Source organism: Hyla sarda, chromosome 8, assembly GCF_029499605.1.
Source record: "Hyla sarda isolate aHylSar1 chromosome 8, aHylSar1.hap1, whole genome shotgun sequence".
Taxonomy (NCBI): Eukaryota; Metazoa; Chordata; class Amphibia; order Anura; family Hylidae; genus Hyla; species Hyla sarda.
Genome location: NC_079196.1, coordinates 118,512,875 through 118,530,851, shown reverse-complemented (window position 1 = coordinate 118,530,851; position 17,977 = coordinate 118,512,875). Strand labels below are relative to the sequence as shown.

At 43.2% G+C, this 17,977-nt stretch overlaps 10 pseudogenes; all 10 read right to left on the bottom strand.

Annotated features, from left to right (window-relative positions):
* Positions 1 to 639: 639 nt before the first annotated feature.
* On the bottom strand, positions 640 to 904 carry LOC130288776 (U2 spliceosomal RNA; annotated as a pseudogene).
* A 1,479-nt stretch (positions 905 to 2,383) lies between these two features.
* Positions 2,384 to 2,647, bottom strand: LOC130289438 (U2 spliceosomal RNA; annotated as a pseudogene).
* Positions 2,648 to 4,120: 1,473 nt separating this feature from the next.
* On the bottom strand, positions 4,121 to 4,384 carry LOC130288762 (U2 spliceosomal RNA; annotated as a pseudogene).
* Positions 4,385 to 5,863: 1,479 nt separating this feature from the next.
* LOC130289436 (U2 spliceosomal RNA) lies at positions 5,864 to 6,127 on the bottom strand (annotated as a pseudogene).
* A 1,460-nt stretch (positions 6,128 to 7,587) lies between these two features.
* LOC130287558 (U2 spliceosomal RNA) lies at positions 7,588 to 7,851 on the bottom strand (annotated as a pseudogene).
* Positions 7,852 to 9,316: 1,465 nt separating this feature from the next.
* Positions 9,317 to 9,580, bottom strand: LOC130287557 (U2 spliceosomal RNA; annotated as a pseudogene).
* A 1,460-nt stretch (positions 9,581 to 11,040) lies between these two features.
* On the bottom strand, positions 11,041 to 11,304 carry LOC130287556 (U2 spliceosomal RNA; annotated as a pseudogene).
* Positions 11,305 to 12,772: 1,468 nt separating this feature from the next.
* On the bottom strand, positions 12,773 to 13,039 carry LOC130289890 (U2 spliceosomal RNA; annotated as a pseudogene).
* A 1,468-nt stretch (positions 13,040 to 14,507) lies between these two features.
* Positions 14,508 to 14,771, bottom strand: LOC130287554 (U2 spliceosomal RNA; annotated as a pseudogene).
* Positions 14,772 to 16,242: 1,471 nt separating this feature from the next.
* Positions 16,243 to 16,506, bottom strand: LOC130289664 (U2 spliceosomal RNA; annotated as a pseudogene).
* Between the last annotated feature and the right edge of the window lie 1,471 nt (positions 16,507 to 17,977).

Here is a 17,977-nt window from a genome sequence, read left to right as displayed (position 1 = left end):
TCACTCAATCACTCACTCACTCATTCACTCTCACTCACTCTCACTCTCTCACTCACTCGCTCACTAAGTCAGTCTCTCTCTCTCTCTCTCTTTTTCTTTTTATATATATTTTTTTCCGTCTTCTTCTTCTTCTTCTTCTTCTTCTTCAGACCCTGTCATAGCACTAATGCCTTTCCAATACCACCAGCAGATGGAGACACTCCATTGCAACATTGGTTGTGAGCAGCAGTTTCTAAAAACAAATGCCTCATGGCGGATTTCCCATCCATCAATGGATGGTAAATTTTGTTTTTATCATTCACTGACCACAGAAACCAATGCATGGTCAAGCAACAGCAATGACACACCCTTGTGTATAGGCATGAGACCCTCATGTCATTTAACAGGATTCAGCACCACCCACAAGACAGCTACCTGTCATGTCATGTCAAACCTGCACAGGTGTGCTAGATTATTATTATTTAGTTTTATTTTATTTTTTTACACCAATCAGTGTGCAAACATGGTCATTAAAACGCTAAATGAATAGACGTTCATAAACCAGTCAGTGCAACTCATCATTTTGGTCTCCAATTCTCAAACTCAAATTCTCACCCACGGAGGATTAAATGAGAATCTTTCTTGTTTAACACTGGAATGGGGTGGTGCACTGTTCACTACCCGAAGATACTGCCACATCGGGTCAATGCATAGGGCGTCAGAAGCAAGCTTCCAAATCAGCTCCCTTTCTCAAAAATCCATTTAATTTATGGTCCCCAGATAGGGAACGTATGTATCAGTATGTGCTCACAAGTCACCCAAGTGCAAGTATTCACACAAAAAAAAAACGTGCCTCAGGATGCGATCTGTCGCAAGATCCTTTCTTTTTTTACACTTGATCTAAGCCAAAAGGCCTAGAGGGGATAACCGGGAAAGGGGTGGACCCAACCATGTCCCCTTCATGAGCACTCACATTACTCATAGGAATGGAAGGAAGGCTGGCAGCCAACCAGACTCCCATACACTCTCTGGGTGAGTGGCAGTCAGCCACCCATACATACATACATACATACAGCACAGGCTAAACCCACATCATCACTTAAAAAAAGGACAGGCGACCATTGCACTCTGATGGAGCATTTAGCAATGCAATCCATAGCCTGGCTTTTGCCTGAACCCCCATCACTCCTCCTCTTGCATATAAGACAATATTTCAGATCTGCATATGAAAACAACACGCCTACCTTTGTTGCACATAGCTGCCTGCCTGTCTCTAGTTACCCCACTGGCTGTAGCTGCGTCCCTTCCGACATGGAATAACACCAACTGTAACGATAAACTGAAAATTAACAGTATAAACCTGCATCATTTTGGACTCTGGTATTTGCTGAATCCGGGTGACCTGACAATCGATGGTGGTGCCGCTGGTGATTCTGGCCTTCTTGGAATCTGTTGGGCCTATGTGTTAGCTCACACATCACTTGGGTATCCATGGTAACTACCACAACATGGTCATCAGCAGTTTACATCTAGCCCGTGGCATTGAATGGCATTTTAAAAGTGCTAAGGGTCCTGGTGCAATAATCCTCCCATGAGGATCAGCCTCAACGGCTTTGTAGATTGCACTCATGTCAGCAACTCCATATACATTTTTTTTTCTTCATGCTTCTTTCTTCATCCTTTTTTCTTTCTGTCATTCAGACTTTCATTCATTCGATCTCTCTCACTCACTTGCTTTAACTCATTTGTTCTCACTCACTCACTCACTCACTCAATCACTCACTCACTCATTCACTCTCACTCACTCTCACTCTCTCACTCACTCGCTCACTAAGTCAGTCTCTCTCTCTCTCTATTTTTCTTTTTATATATATTTTTTTCCGTCTTCTTCTTCTTCTTCTTCTTCTTCTTCAGACCCTGTCATAGCACTAATGCCTTTCCAATACCACCAGCAGATGGAGACACTCCATTGCAACATTGGTTGTGAGCAGCAGTTTCTAAAAACAAATGCCTCATGGCGGATTTCCCATCCATCAATGGATGGTAAATTTTGTTTTTATCATTCACTGACCACAGAAACCAATGCATGGTCAAGCAACAGCAATGACACACCCTTGTGTATAGGCATGAGACCCTCATGTCATTTAACAGGATTCAGCACCACCCACAAGACAGCTACCTGTCATGTCATGTCAAACCTGCACAGGTGTGCTAGATTATTATTATTTAGTTTTATTTTATTTTTTTACACCAATCAGTGTGCAAACATGGTCATTAAAACGCTAAATGAATAGACGTTCATAAACCAGTCAGTGCAACTCATCATTTTGGTCTCCAATTCTCAAACTCAAATTCTCACCCACGGAGGATTAAATGAGAATCTTTCTTGTTTAACACTGGAATGGGGTGGTGCACTGTTCACTACCCGAAGATACTGCCACATCGGGTCAATGCATAGGGCGTCAGAAGCAAGCTTCCAAATCAGCTCCCTTTCTCAAAAATCCATTTAATTTATGGTCCCCAGATAGGAAACGTATGTATCAGTATGTGCTCACAAGTCACCCAAGTGCAAGTATTCACACAAAAAAAAACGTGCCTCAGGATGCGATCTGTCGCAAGATCCTTTCTTTTTTTACACTTGATCTAAGCCAAAAGGCCTAGAGGGGATAACCGGGAAAGGGGTGGACCCAACCATGTCCCCTTCATGAGCACTCACATTACTCATAGGAATGGAAGGAAGGCTGGCAGCCAACCAGACTCCCATACACTCTCTGGGTGGGTGGCAGTCAGCCACCCATACATACATACATACAGCACAGGCTAAACCCACATCATCACTTAAAAAAAGGACAGGCGACCATTGCACTCTGATGGAGCATTTAGCAATGCAATCCATAGCCTGGCTTTTGCCTGAACCCCCATCACTCCTCCTCTTGCATATAAGACAATATTTCAGATCTGCATATGAAAACAACACGCCTACCTTTGTTGCACATAGCTGCCTGCCTGTCTCTAGTTACCCCACTGGCTGTAGCTGCGTCCCTTCCGACATGGAATAACACCAACTGTAACGATAAACTGAAAATTAACAGTATAAACCTGCATCATTTTGGACTCTGGTATTTGCTGAATCCGGGTGACCTGACAATCGATGGTGGTGCCGCTGGTGATTCTGGCCTTCTTGGAATCTGTTGGGCCTATGTGTTAGCTCACACATCACTTGGGTATCCATGGTAACTACCACAACATGGTCATCTGCAGTTTACATCTAGCCCGTGGCATTGAATGGCATTTTAAAAGTGCTAAGGGTCCTGGTGCAATAATCCTCCCATGAGGATCAGCCTCAACGGCTTTGTAGATTGCACTCATGTCAGCAACTCCATATACATTTTTTTTTCTTCATGCTTCTTTCTTCATCCTTTTTTCTTTCTGTCATTCAGACTTTCATTCATTCGATCTCTCTCACTCACTTGCTTTAACTCATTTGTTCTCACTCACTCACTCACTCAATCACTCACTCACTCATTCACTCTCACTCACTCTCACTCTCTCACTCACTCGCTCACTAAGTCAGTCTCTCTCTCTCTCTCTCTTTTTCTTTTTATATATATTTTTTTCCGTCTTCTTCTTCTTCTTCTTCTTCTTCTTCAGACCCTGTCATAGCACTAATGCCTTTCCAATACCACCAGCAGATGGAGACACTCCATTGCAACATTGGTTGTGAGCAGCAGTTTCTAAAAACAAATGCCTCATGGCGGATTTCCCATCCATCAATGGATGGTAAATTTTGTTTTTATCATTCACTGACCACAGAAACCAATGCATGGTCAAGCAACAGCAATGACACACCCTTGTGTATAGGCATGAGACCCTCATGTCATTTAACAGGATTCAGCACCACCCACAAGACAGCTACCTGTCATGTCATGTCAAACCTGCACAGGTGTGCTAGATTATTATTATTTAGTTTTATTTTATTTTTTTACACCAATCAGTGTGCAAACATGGTCATTAAAACGCTAAATGAATAGACGTTCATAAACCAGTCAGTGCAACTCATCATTTTGGTCTCCAATTCTCAAACTCAAATTCTCACCCACGGAGGATTAAATGAGAATCTTTCTTGTTTAACACTGGAATGGGGTGGTGCACTGTTCACTACCCGAAGATACTGCCACATCGGGTCAATGCATAGGGCGTCAGAAGCAAGCTTCCAAATCAGCTCCCTTTCTCAAAAATCCATTTAATTTATGGTCCCCAGATAGGGAACGTATGTATCAGTATGTGCTCACAAGTCACCCAAGTGCAAGTATTCACACAAAAAAAAACGTGCCTCAGGATGCGATCTGTCGCAAGATCCTTTCTTTTTTTACACTTGATCTAAGCCAAAAGGCCTAGAGGGGATAACCGGGAAAGGGGTGGACCCAACCATGTCCCCTTCATGAGCACTCACATTACTCATAGGAATGGAAGGAAGGCTGGCAGCCAACCAGACTCCCATACACTCTCTGGGTGAGTGGCAGTCAGCCACCCATACATACATACATACATACAGCACAGGCTAAACCCACATCATCACTTAAAAAAAGGACAGGCGACCATTGCACTCTGATGGAGCATTTAGCAATGCAATCCATAGCCTGGCTTTTGCCTGAACCCCCATCACTCCTCCTCTTGCATATAAGACAATATTTCAGATCTGCATATGAAAACAACACGCCTACCTTTGTTGCACATAGCTGCCTGCCTGTCTCTAGTTACCCCACTGGCTGTAGCTGCGTCCCTTCCGACATGGAATAACACCAACTGTAACGATAAACTGAAAATTAACAGTATAAACCTGCATCATTTTGGACTCTGGTATTTGCTGAATCCGGGTGACCTGACAATCGATGGTGGTGCCGCTGGTGATTCTGGCCTTCTTGGAATCTGTTGGGCCTATGTGTTAGCTCACACATCACTTGGGTATCCATGGTAACTACCACAACATGGTCATCAGCAGTTTACATCTAGCCCGTGGCATTGAATGGCATTTTAAAAGTGCTAAGGGTCCTGGTGCAATAATCCTCCCATGAGGATCAGCCTCAACGGCTTTGTAGATTGCACTCATGTCAGCAACTCCATATACATTTTTTTTTCTTCATGCTTCTTTCTTCATCCTTTTTTCTTTCTGTCATTCAGACTTTCATTCATTCGATCTCTCTCACTCACTTGCTTTAACTCATTTGTTCTCACTCACTCACTCACTCACTCAATCACTCACTCACTCATTCACTCTCACTCACTCTCACTCTCTCACTCACTCGCTCACTAAGTCAGTCTCTCTCTCTCTCTATTTTTCTTTTTATATATATTTTTTTCCGTCTTCTTCTTCTTCTTCTTCTTCTTCTTCAGACCCTGTCATAGCACTAATGCCTTTCCAATACCACCAGCAGATGGAGACACTCCATTGCAACATTGGTTGTGAGCAGCAGTTTCTAAAAACAAATGCCTCATGGCGGATTTCCCATCCATCAATGGATGGTAAATTTTGTTTTTATCATTCACTGACCACAGAAACCAATGCATGGTCAAGCAACAGCAATGACACACCCTTGTGTATAGGCATGAGACCCTCATGTCATTTAACAGGATTCAGCACCACCCACAAGACAGCTACCTGTCATGTCATGTCAAACCTGCACAGGTGTGCTAGATTATTATTATTTAGTTTTATTTTATTTTTTTACACCAATCAGTGTGCAAACATGGTCATTAAAACGCTAAATGAATAGACGTTCATAAACCAGTCAGTGCAACTCATCATTTTGGTCTCCAATTCTCAAACTCAAATTCTCACCCACGGAGGATTAAATGAGAATCTTTCTTGTTTAACACTGGAATGGGGTGGTGCACTGTTCACTACCCGAAGATACTGCCACATCGGGTCAATGCATAGGGCGTCAGAAGCAAGCTTCCAAATCAGCTCCCTTTCTCAAAAATCCATTTAATTTATGGTCCCCAGATAGGAAACGTATGTATCAGTATGTGCTCACAAGTCACCCAAGTGCAAGTATTCACACAAAAAAAAACGTGCCTCAGGATGCGATCTGTCGCAAGATCCTTTCTTTTTTTACACTTGATCTAAGCCAAAAGGCCTAGAGGGGATAACCGGGAAAGGGGTGGACCCAACCATGTCCCCTTCATGAGCACTCACATTACTCATAGGAATGGAAGGAAGGCTGGCAGCCAACCAGACTCCCATACACTCTCTGGGTGGGTGGCAGTCAGCCACCCATACATACATACATACAGCACAGGCTAAACCCACATCATCACTTAAAAAAAGGACAGGCGACCATTGCACTCTGATGGAGCATTTAGCAATGCAATCCATAGCCTGGCTTTTGCCTGAACCCCCATCACTCCTCCTCTTGCATATAAGACAATATTTCAGATCTGCATATGAAAACAACACGCCTACCTTTGTTGCACATAGCTGCCTGCCTGTCTCTAGTTACCCCACTGGCTGTAGCTGCGTCCCTTCCGACATGGAATAACACCAACTGTAACGATAAACTGAAAATTAACAGTATAAACCTGCATCATTTTGGACTCTGGTATTTGCTGAATCCGGGTGACCTGACAATCGATGGTGGTGCCGCTGGTGATTCTGGCCTTCTTGGAATCTGTTGGGCCTATGTGTTAGCTCACACATCACTTGGGTATCCATGGTAACTACCACAACATGGTCATCTGCAGTTTACATCTAGCCCGTGGCATTGAATGGCATTTTAAAAGTGCTAAGGGTCCTGGTGCAATAATCCTCCCATGAGGATCAGCCTCAACGGCTTTGTAGATTGCACTCATGTCAGCAACTCCATATACATTTTTTTTTCTTCATGCTTCTTTCTTCATCCTTTTTTCTTTCTGTCATTCAGACTTTCATTCATTCGATCTCTCTCACTCACTTGCTTTAACTCATTTGTTCTCACTCACTCACTCACTCAATCACTCACTCACTCATTCACTCTCACTCACTCTCACTCTCTCACTCACTCGCTCACTAAGTCAGTCTCTCTCTCTCTCTTTTTCTTTTTATATATATTTTTTTCCGTCTTCTTCTTCTTCTTCTTCAGACCCTGTCATAGCACTAATGCCTTTCCAATACCACCAGCAGATGGAGACACTCCATTGCAACATTGGTTGTGAGCAGCAGTTTCTAAAAACAAATGCCTCATGGCGGATTTCCCATCCATCAATGGATGGTAAATTTTGTTTTTATCATTCACTGACCACAGAAACCAATGCATGGTCAAGCAACAGCAATGACACACCCTTGTGTATAGGCATGAGACCCTCATGTCATTTAACAGGATTCAGCACCACCCACAAGACAGCTACCTGTCATGTCATGTCAAACCTGCACAGGTGTGCTAGATTATTATTATTTAGTTTTATTTTATTTTTTTACACCAATCAGTGTGCAAACATGGTCATTAAAACGCTAAATGAATAGACGTTCATAAACCAGTCAGTGCAACTCATCATTTTGGTCTCCAATTCTCAAACTCAAATTCTCACCCACGGAGGATTAAATGAGAATCTTTCTTGTTTAACACTGGAATGGGGTGGTGCACTGTTCACTACCCGAAGATACTGCCACATCGGGTCAATGCATAGGGCGACAGAAGCAAGCTTCCAAATCAGCTCCCTTTCTCAAAAATCCATTTAATTTATGGTCCCCAGATAGGGAACGTATGTATCAGTATGTGCTCACAAGTCACCCAAGTGCAAGTATTCACACAAAAAAAAACGTGCCTCAGGATGCGATCTGTCGCAAGATCCTTTCTTTTTTTACACTTGATCTAAGCCAAAAGGCCTAGAGGGGATAACTGGGAAAGGGGTGGACCCAACCATGTCCCCTTCATGAGCACTCACATTACTCATAGGAATGGAAGGAAGGCTGGCAGCCAACCAGACTCCCATACACTCTCTGGGTGGGTGGCAGTCAGCCACCCATACATACATACATACAGCACAGGCTAAACCCACATCATCACTTAAAAAAAGGACAGGCGACCATTGCACTCTGATGGAGCATTTAGCAATGCAATCCATAGCCTGGCTTTTGCCTGAACCCCCATCACTCCTCCTCTTGCATATAAGACAATATTTCAGATCTGCATATGAAAACAACACGCCTACCTTTGTTGCACATAGCTGCCTGCCTGTCTCTAGTTACCCCACTGGCTGTAGCTGCGTCCCTTCCGACATGGAATAACACCAACTGTAACGATAAACTGAAAATTAACAGTATAAACCTGCATCATTTTTGGACTCTGGTATTTGCTGAATCCGGGTGACCTGACAATCGATGGTGGTGCCGCTGGTGATTCTGGCCTTCTTGGAATCTGTTGGGCCTATGTGTTAGCTCACACATCACTTGGGTATCCATGGTAACTACCACAACATGGTCATCTGCAGTTTACATCTAGCCCGTGGCATTGAATGGCATTTTAAAAGTGCTAAGGGTCCTGGTGCAATAATCCTCCCATGAGGATCAGCCTCAACGGCTTTGTAGATTGCACTCATGTCAGCAACTCCATATACATTTTTTTTTCTTCATGCTTCTTTCTTCAGCCTTTTTTCTTTCTGTCATTCAGACTTTCATTCATTCGATCTCTCTCACTCACTTGCTTTAACTCATTTGTTCTCACTCACTCACTCACTCAATCACTCACTCACTCATTCACTCTCACTCACTCTCACTCTCTCACTCACTCGCTCACTAAGTCAGTCTCTCTCTCTCTCTCTCTTTTTCTTTTTATATATATTTTTTTCCGTCTTCTTCTTCTTCTTCTTCAGACCCTGTCATAGCACTAATGCCTTTCCAATACCACCAGCAGATGGAGACACTCCATTGCAACATTGGTTGTGAGCAGCAGTTTCTAAAAACAAATGCCTCATGGCGGATTTCCCATCCATGAATGGATGGTAAATTTTGTTTTTATCATTCACTGACCACAGAAACCAATGCATGGTCAAGCAACAGCAATGACACACCCTTGTGTATAGGCATGAGACCCTCATGTCATTTAACAGGATTCAGCACCACCCACAAGACAGCTACCTGTCATGTCATGTCAAACCTGCACAGGTGTGCTAGATTATTATTATTTAGTTTTATTTTATTTTTTTACACCAATCAGTGTGCAAACATGGTCATTAAAACGCTAAATGAATAGACGTTCATAAACCAGTCAGTGCAACTCATCATTTTGGTCTCCAATTCTCAAACTCAAATTCTCACCCACGGAGGATTAAATGAGAATCTTTCTTGTTTAACACTGGAATGGGGTGGTGCACTGTTCACTACCCGAAGATACTGCCACATCGGGTCAATGCATAGGGCGACAGAAGCAAGCTTCCAAATCAGCTCCCTTTCTCAAAAATCCATTTAATTTATGGTCCCCAGATAGGGAACGTATGTATCAGTATGTGCTCACAAGTCACCCAAGTGCAAGTATTCACACAAAAAAAAACGTGCCTCAGGATGCGATCTGTCGCAAGATCCTTTCTTTTTTTACACTTGATCTAAGCCAAAAGGCCTAGAGGGGATAACCGGGAAAGGGGTGGACCCAACCATGTCCCCTTCATGAGCACTCACATTACTCATAGGAATGGAAGGAAGGCTGGCAGCCAACCAGACTCCCATACACTCTCTGGGTGGGTGGCAGTCAGCCACCCATACATACATACATACAGCACAGGCTAAACCCACATCATCACTTAAAAAAAGGACAGGCGACCATTGCACTCTGATGGAGCATTTAGCAATGCAATCCATAGCCTGGCTTTTGCCTGAACCCCCATCACTCCTCCTCTTGCATATAAGACAATATTTCAGATCTGCATATGAAAACAACACGCCTACCTTTGTTGCACATAGCTGCCTGCCTGTCTCTAGTTACCCCACTGGCTGTAGCTGCGTCCCTTCCGACATGGAATAACACCAACTGTAACGATAAACTGAAAATTAACAGTATAAACCTGCATCATTTTGGACTCTGGTATTTGCTGAATCCGGGTGACCTGACAATCGATGGTGGTGCCGCTGGTGATTCTGGCCTTCTTGGAATCTGTTGGGCCTATGTGTTAGCTCACACATCACTTGGGTATCCATGGTAACTACCACAACATGGTCATCTGCAGTTTACATCTAGCCCGTGGCATTGAATGGCATTTTAAAAGTGCTAAGGGTCCTGGTGCAATAATCCTCCCATGAGGATCAGCCTCAACGGCTTTGTAGATTGCACTCATGTCAGCAACTCCATATACATTTTTTTTTCTTCATGCTTCTTTCTTCATCCTTTTTTCTTTCTGTCATTCAGACTTTCATTCATTCGATCTCTCTCACTCACTTGCTTTAACTCATTTGTTCTCACTCACTCACTCACTCAATCACTCACTCACTCATTCACTCTCACTCACTCTCACTCTCTCACTCACTCGCTCACTAAGTCAGTCTCTCTCTCTCTCTTTTTCTTTTTATATATATTTTTTTCCGTCTTCTTTTTCTTCTTCTTCAGACCCTGTCATAGCACTAATGCCTTTCCAATACCACCAGCAGATGGAGACACTCCATTGCAACATTGGTTGTGAGCAGCAGTTTATAAAAACAAATGCCTCATGGCGGATTTCCCATCCATCAATGGATGGTAAATTTTGTTTTTATCATTCACTGACCACAGAAACCAATGCATGGTCAAGCAACAGCAATGACACACCCTTGTGTATAGGCATGAGACCCTCATGTCATTTAACAGGATTCAGCACCACCCACAAGACAGCTACCTGTCATGTCATGTCAAACCTGCACAGGTGTGCTAGATTATTATTATTTAGTTTTATTTTATTTTTTTACACCAATCAGTGTGCAAACATGGTCATTAAAACGCTAAATGAATAGACGTTCATAAACCAGTCAGTGCAACTCATCATTTTGGTCTCCAATTCTCAAACTCAAATTCTCACCCACGGAGGATTAAATGAGAATCTTTCTTGTTTAACACTGGAATGGGGTGGTGCACTGTTCACTACCCGAAGATACTGCCACATCGGGTCAATGCATAGGGCGACAGAAGCAAGCTTCCAAATCAGCTCCCTTTCTCAAAAATCCATTTAATTTATGGTCCCCAGATAGGGAACGTATGTATCAGTATGTGCTCACAAGTCACCCAAGTGCAAGTATTCACACAAAAAAAAACGTGCCTCAGGATGCGATCTGTCGCAAGATCCTTTCTTTTTTTACACTTGATCTAAGCCAAAAGGCCTAGAGGGGATAACCGGGAAAGGGGTGGACCCAACCATGTCCCCTTCATGAGCACTCACATTACTCATAGGAATGGAAGGAAGGCTGGCAGCCAACCAGCCTCCCATACACTCTCTGGGTGGGTGGCAGTCAGCCACCCATACATACATACATACAGCACAGGCTAAACCCACATCATCACTTAAAAAAAGGACAGGCGACCATTGCACTCTGATGGAGCATTTAGCAATGCAATCCATAGCCTGGCTTTTGCCTGAACCCCCATCACTCCTCCTCTTGCATATAAGACAATATTTCAGATCTGCATATGAAAACAACACGCCTACCTTTGTTGCACATAGCTGCCTGCCTGTCTCTAGTTACCCCACTGGCTGTAGCTGCGTCCCTTCCGACATGGAATAACACCAACTGTAACGATAAACTGAAAATTAACAGTATAAACCTGCATCATTTTGGACTCTGGTATTTGCTGAATCCGGGTGACCTGACAATCGATGGTGGTGCCGCTGGTGATTCTGGCCTTCATGGAATCTGTTGGGCCTATGTGTTAGCTCACACATCACTTGGGTATCCATGGTAACTACCACAACATGGTCATCTGCAGTTTACATCTAGCCCGTGGCATTGAATGGCATTTTAAAAGTGCTAAGGGTCCTGGTGCAATAATCCTCCCATGAGGATCAGCCTCAACGGCTTTGTAGATTGCACTCATGTCAGCAACTCCATATACATTTTTTTTTCTTCATGCTTCTTTCTTCATCCTTTTTTCTTTCTGTCATTCAGACTTTCATTCATTCGATCTCTCTCACTCACTTGCTTTAACTCATTTGTTCTCACTCACTCACTCACTCACTCAATCACTCACTCACTCATTCACTCTCACTCACTCTCACTCTCTCACTCACTCGCTCACTAAGTCAGTCTCTCTCTCTCTCTCTCTTTTTCTTTTTATATATATTTTTTTCCGTCTTCTTCTTCTTCTTCTTCAGACCCTGTCATAGCACTAATGCCTTTCCAATACCACCAGCAGATGGAGACACTCCATTGCAACATTGGTTGTGAGCAGCAGTTTCTAAAAACAAATGCCTCATGGCGGATTTCCCATCCATCAATGGATGGTAAATTTAGTTTTTATCATTCACTGACCACAGAAACCAATGCATGGTCAAGCAACAGCAATGACACACCCTTGTGTATAGGCATGAGACCCTCATGTCATTTAACAGGATTCAGCACCACCCACAAGACAGCTACCTGTCATGTCATGTCAAACCTGCACAGGTGTGCTAGATTATTATTATTTAGTTTTATTTTATTTTTTTACACCAATCAGTGTGCAAACATGGTCATTAAAACGCTAAATGAATAGACGTTCATAAACCAGTCAGTGCAACTCATCATTTTGGTCTCCAATTCTCAAACTCAAATTCTCACCCACGGAGGATTAAATGAGAATCTTTCTTGTTTAACACTGGAATGGGGTGGTGCACTGTTCACTACCCGAAGATACTGCCACATTGGGTCAATGCATAGGGCGACAGAAGCAAGCTTCCAAATCAGCTCCCTTTCTCAAAAATCCATTTAATTTATGGTCCCCAGATAGGGTACGTATGTATCAGTATGTGCTCACAAGTCACCCAAGTGCAAGTATTCACACAAAAAAAAAACGTGCCTCAGGATGCGATCTGTCGCAAGATCCTTTCTTTTTTTTTACACTTGATCTAAGCCAAAAGGCCTAGAGGGGATAACCGGGAAAGGGGTGGACCCAACCATGTCCCCTTCATGAGCACTCACATTACTCATAGGAATGGAAGGAAGGCTGGCAGCCAACCAGACTCCCATACACTCTCTGGGTGGGTGGCAGTCAGCCACCCATACATACATACATACAGCACAGGCTAAACCCACATCATCACTTAAAAAAAGGACAGGCGACCATTGCACTCTGATGGAGCATTTAGCAATGCAATCCATAGCCTGGCTTTTGCCTGAACCCCCATCACTCCTCCTCTTGCATATAAGACAATATTTCAGATCTGCATATGAAAACAACACGCCTACCTTTGTTGCACATAGCTGCCTGCCTGTCTCTAGTTACCCCACTGGCTGTAGCTGCGTCCCTTCCGACATGGAATAACACCAACTGTAACGATAAACTGAAAATTAACAGTATAAACCTGCATCATTTTGGACTCTGGTATTTGCTGAATCCGGGTGACCTGACAATCGATGGTGGTGCCGCTGGTGATTCTGGCCTTCTTGGAATCTGTTGGGCCTATGTGTTAGCTCACACATCACTTGGGTATCCATGGTAACTACCACAACATGGTCATCTGCAGTTTACATCTAGCCCGTGGCATTGAATGGCATTTTAAAAGTGCTAAGGATCCTGGTGCAATAATCCTCCCATGAGGATCAGCCTCAACGGCTTTGTAGATTGCACTCATGTCAGCAACTCCATATACATTTTTTTTTCTTCATGCTTCTTTCTTCATCCTTTTTTCTTTCTGTCATTCAGACTTTCATTCATTCGATCTCTCTCACTCACTTGCTTTAACTCATTTGTTCTCACTCACTCACTCACTCACTCAATCACTCACTCACTCATTCACTCTCACTCACTCTCACTCTCTCACTCACTCGCTCACTAAGTCAGTCTCTCTCTCTCTCTCTCTTTTTCTTTTTATATATATTTTTTTCCGTCTTCTTCTTCTTCTTCTTCAGACCCTGTCATAGCACTAATGCCTTTCCAATACCACCAGCAGATGGAGACACTCCATTGCAACATTGGTTGTGAGCAGCAGTTTCTAAAAACAAATGCCTCATGGCGGATTTCCCATCCATCAATGGATGGTAAATTTTGTTTTTATCATTCACTGACCACAGAAACCAATGCATGGTCAAGCAACAGCAATGACACACCCTTGTGTATAGGCTTGAGACCCTCATGTCATTTAACAGGATTCAGCACCACCCACAAGACAGCTACCTGTCATGTCATGTCAAACCTGCACAGGTGTGCTAGATTATTATTATTTAGTTTTATTTTATTTTTTTACACCAATCAGTGTGCAAACATGGTCATTAAAACGCTAAATGAATAGACGTTCATAAACCAGTCAGTGCAACTCATCATTTTGGTCTCCAATTCTCAAACTCAAATTCTCACCCACGGAGGATTAAATGAGAATCTTTCTTGTTTAACACTGGAATGGGGTGGTGCACTGTTCACTACCCGAAGATACTGCCACATCGGGTCAATGCATAGGGCGACAGAAGCAAGCTTCCAAATCAGCTCCCTTTCTCAAAAATCCATTTAATTTATGGTCCCCAGATAGGGAACGTATGTATCAGTATGTGCTCACAAGTCACCCAAGTGCAAGTATTCACACAAAAAAAAACGTGCCTCAGGATGCGATCTGTCGCAAGATCCTTTCTTTTTTTACACTTGATCTAAGCCAAAAGGCCTAGAGGGGATAACCGGGAAAGGGGTGGACCCAACCATGTCCCCTTCATGAGCACTCACATTACTCATAGGAATGGAAGGAAGGCTGGCAGCCAACCAGACTCCCATACACTCTCTGGGTGGGTGGCAGTCAGCCACCCATACATACATACATACAGCACAGGCTAAACCCACATCATCACTTAAAAAAAGGACAGGCGACCATTGCACTCTGATGGAGCATTTAGCAATGCAATCCATAGCCTGGCTTTTGCCTGAACCCCCATCACTCCTCCTCTTGCATATAAGACAATATTTCAGATCTGCATATGAAAACAACACGCCTACCTTTGTTGCACATAGCTGCCTGCCTGTCTCTAGTTACCCCACTGGCTGTAGCTGCGTCCCTTCCGACATGGAATAACACCAACTGTAACGATAAACTGAAAATTAACAGTATAAACCTGCATCATTTTGGACTCTGGTATTTGCTGAATCCGGGTGACCTGACAATCGATGGTGGTGCCGCTGGTGATTCTGGCCTTCTTGGAATCTGTTGGGCCTATGTGTTAGCTCACACATCACTTGGGTATCCATGGTAACTACCACAACATGGTCATCTGCAGTTTACATCTAGCCCGTGGCATTGAATGGCATTTTAAAAGTGCTAAGGGTCCTGGTGCAATAATCCTCCCATGAGGATCAGCCTCAACGGCTTTGTAGATTGCACTCATGTCAGCAACTCCATATACATTTTTTTTTCTTCATGCTTCTTTCTTCATCCTTTTTTCTTTCTGTCATTCAGACTTTCATTCATTCGATCTCTCTCACTCACTTGCTTTAACTCATTTGTTCTCACTCACTCACTCACTCACTCAATCACTCACTCACTCATTCACTCTCACTCACTCTCACTCTCTCACTCACTCGCTCACTAAGTCAGTCTCTCTCTCTCTCTCTCTTTTTCTTTTTATATATATTTTTTTCCGTCTTCTTCTTCTTCTTCTTCTTCAGACCCTGTCATAGCACTAATGCCTTTCCAATACCACCAGCAGATGGAGACACTCCATTGCAACATTGGTTGTGAGCAGCAGTTTCTAAAAACAAATGCCTCATGGCGGATTTCCCATCCATCAATGGATGGTAAATTTTGTTTTTATCATTCACTGACCACAGAAACCAATGCATGGTCAAGCAACAGCAATGACACACCCTTGTGTATAGGCATGAGACCCTCATGTCATTTAACAGGATTCAGCACCACCCACAAGACAGCTACCTGTCATGTCATGTCAAACCTGCACAGGTGTGCTAGATTATTATTATTTAGTTTTATTTTATTTTTTTACACCAATCAGTGTGCAAACATGGTCATTAAAATGCTAAATGAATAGACGTTCATAAACCAGTCAGTGCAACTCATCATTTTGGTCTCCAATTCTCAAACTCAAATTCTCACCCACGGAGGATTAAATGAGAATCTTTCTTGTTTAACACTGGAATGGGGTGGTGCACTGTTCACTACCCGAAGATACTGCCACATCGGGTCAATGCATAGGGCGACAGAAGCAAGCTTCCAAATCAGCTCCCTTTCTCAAAAATCCATTTAATTTATGGTCCCCAGATAGGGAACGTATGTATCAGTATGTGCTCACAAGTCACCCAAGTGCAAGTATTCACAGAAAAAAAAACGTGCCTCAGGATGCGATCTGTCGCAAGATCCTTTCTTTTTTTACACTTGATCTAAGCCAAAAGGCCTAGAGGGGATAACCGGGAAAGGGGTGGACCCAACCATGTCCCCTTCATGAGCACTCACATTACTCATAGGAATGGAAGGAAGGCTGGCAGCCAACCAGACTCCCATACACTCTCTGGGTGGGTGGCAGTCAGCCACCCATACATACATACATACAGCACAGGCTAAACCCACATCATCACTTAAAAAAAGGACAGGCGACCATTGCACTCTGATGGAGCATTTAGCAATGCAATCCATAGCCTGGCTTTTGCCTGAACCCCCATCACTCCTCCTCTTGCATATAAGACAATATTTCAGATCTGCATATGAAAACAACACGCCTACCTTTGTTGCACATAGCTGCCTGCCTGTCTCTAGTTACCCAACTGGCTGTAGCTGCGTCCCTTCCGACATGGAATAACACCAACTGTAACGATAAACTGAAAATTAACAGTATAAACCTGCATCATTTTGGACTCTGGTATTTGCTGAATCCGGGTGACCTGACAATCGATGGTGGTGCCGCTGGTGATTCTGGCCTTCTTGGAATCTGTTGGGCCTATGTGTTAGCTCACACATCACTTGGGTATCCATGGTAACTACCACAACATGGTCATCTGCAGTTTACATCTAGCCCGTGGCATTGAATGGCATTTTAAAAGTGCTAAGGGTCCTGGTGCAATAATCCTCCCATGAGGATCAGCCTCAACGGCTTTGTAGATTGCACTCATGTCAGCAACTCCATATACATTTTTTTTTCTTCATGCTTCTTTCTTCATCCTTTTTTCTTTCTGTCATTCAGACTTTCATTCATTCGATCTCTCTCACTCACTTGCTTTAACTCATTTGTTCTCACTCACTCACTCACTCACTCAATCACTCACTCACTCATTCACTCTCACTCACTCTCACTCTCTCACTCACTCGCTCACTAAGTCAGTCTCTCTCTCTCTCTCTCTTTTTCTTTTTATATATATTTTTTTCCGTCTTCTTCTTCTTCTTCTTCTTCAGACCCTGTCATAGCACTAATGCCTTTCCAATACCACCAGCAGATGGAGACACTCCATTGCAACATTGGTTGTGAGCAGCAGTTTCTAAAAACAAATGCCTCATGGCGGATTTCCCATCCATCAATGGATGGTAAATTTTGTTTTTATCATTCACTGACCACAGAAACCAATGCATGGTCAAGCAACAGCAATGACACACCCTTGTGTATAGGCATGAGACCCTCATGTCATTTAACAGGATTCAGCACCACCCACAAGACAGCTACCTGTCATGTCATGTCAAACCTGCACAGGTGTGCTAGATTATTATTATTTAGTTTTATTTTATTTTTTTACACCAATCAGTGTGCAAACATGGTCATTAAAATGCTAAATGAATAGACGTTCATAAACCAGTCAGTGCAACTCATCATTTTGGTCTCCAATTCTCAAACTCAAATTCTCACCCACGGAGGATTAAATGAGAATCTTTCTTGTTTAACACTGGAATG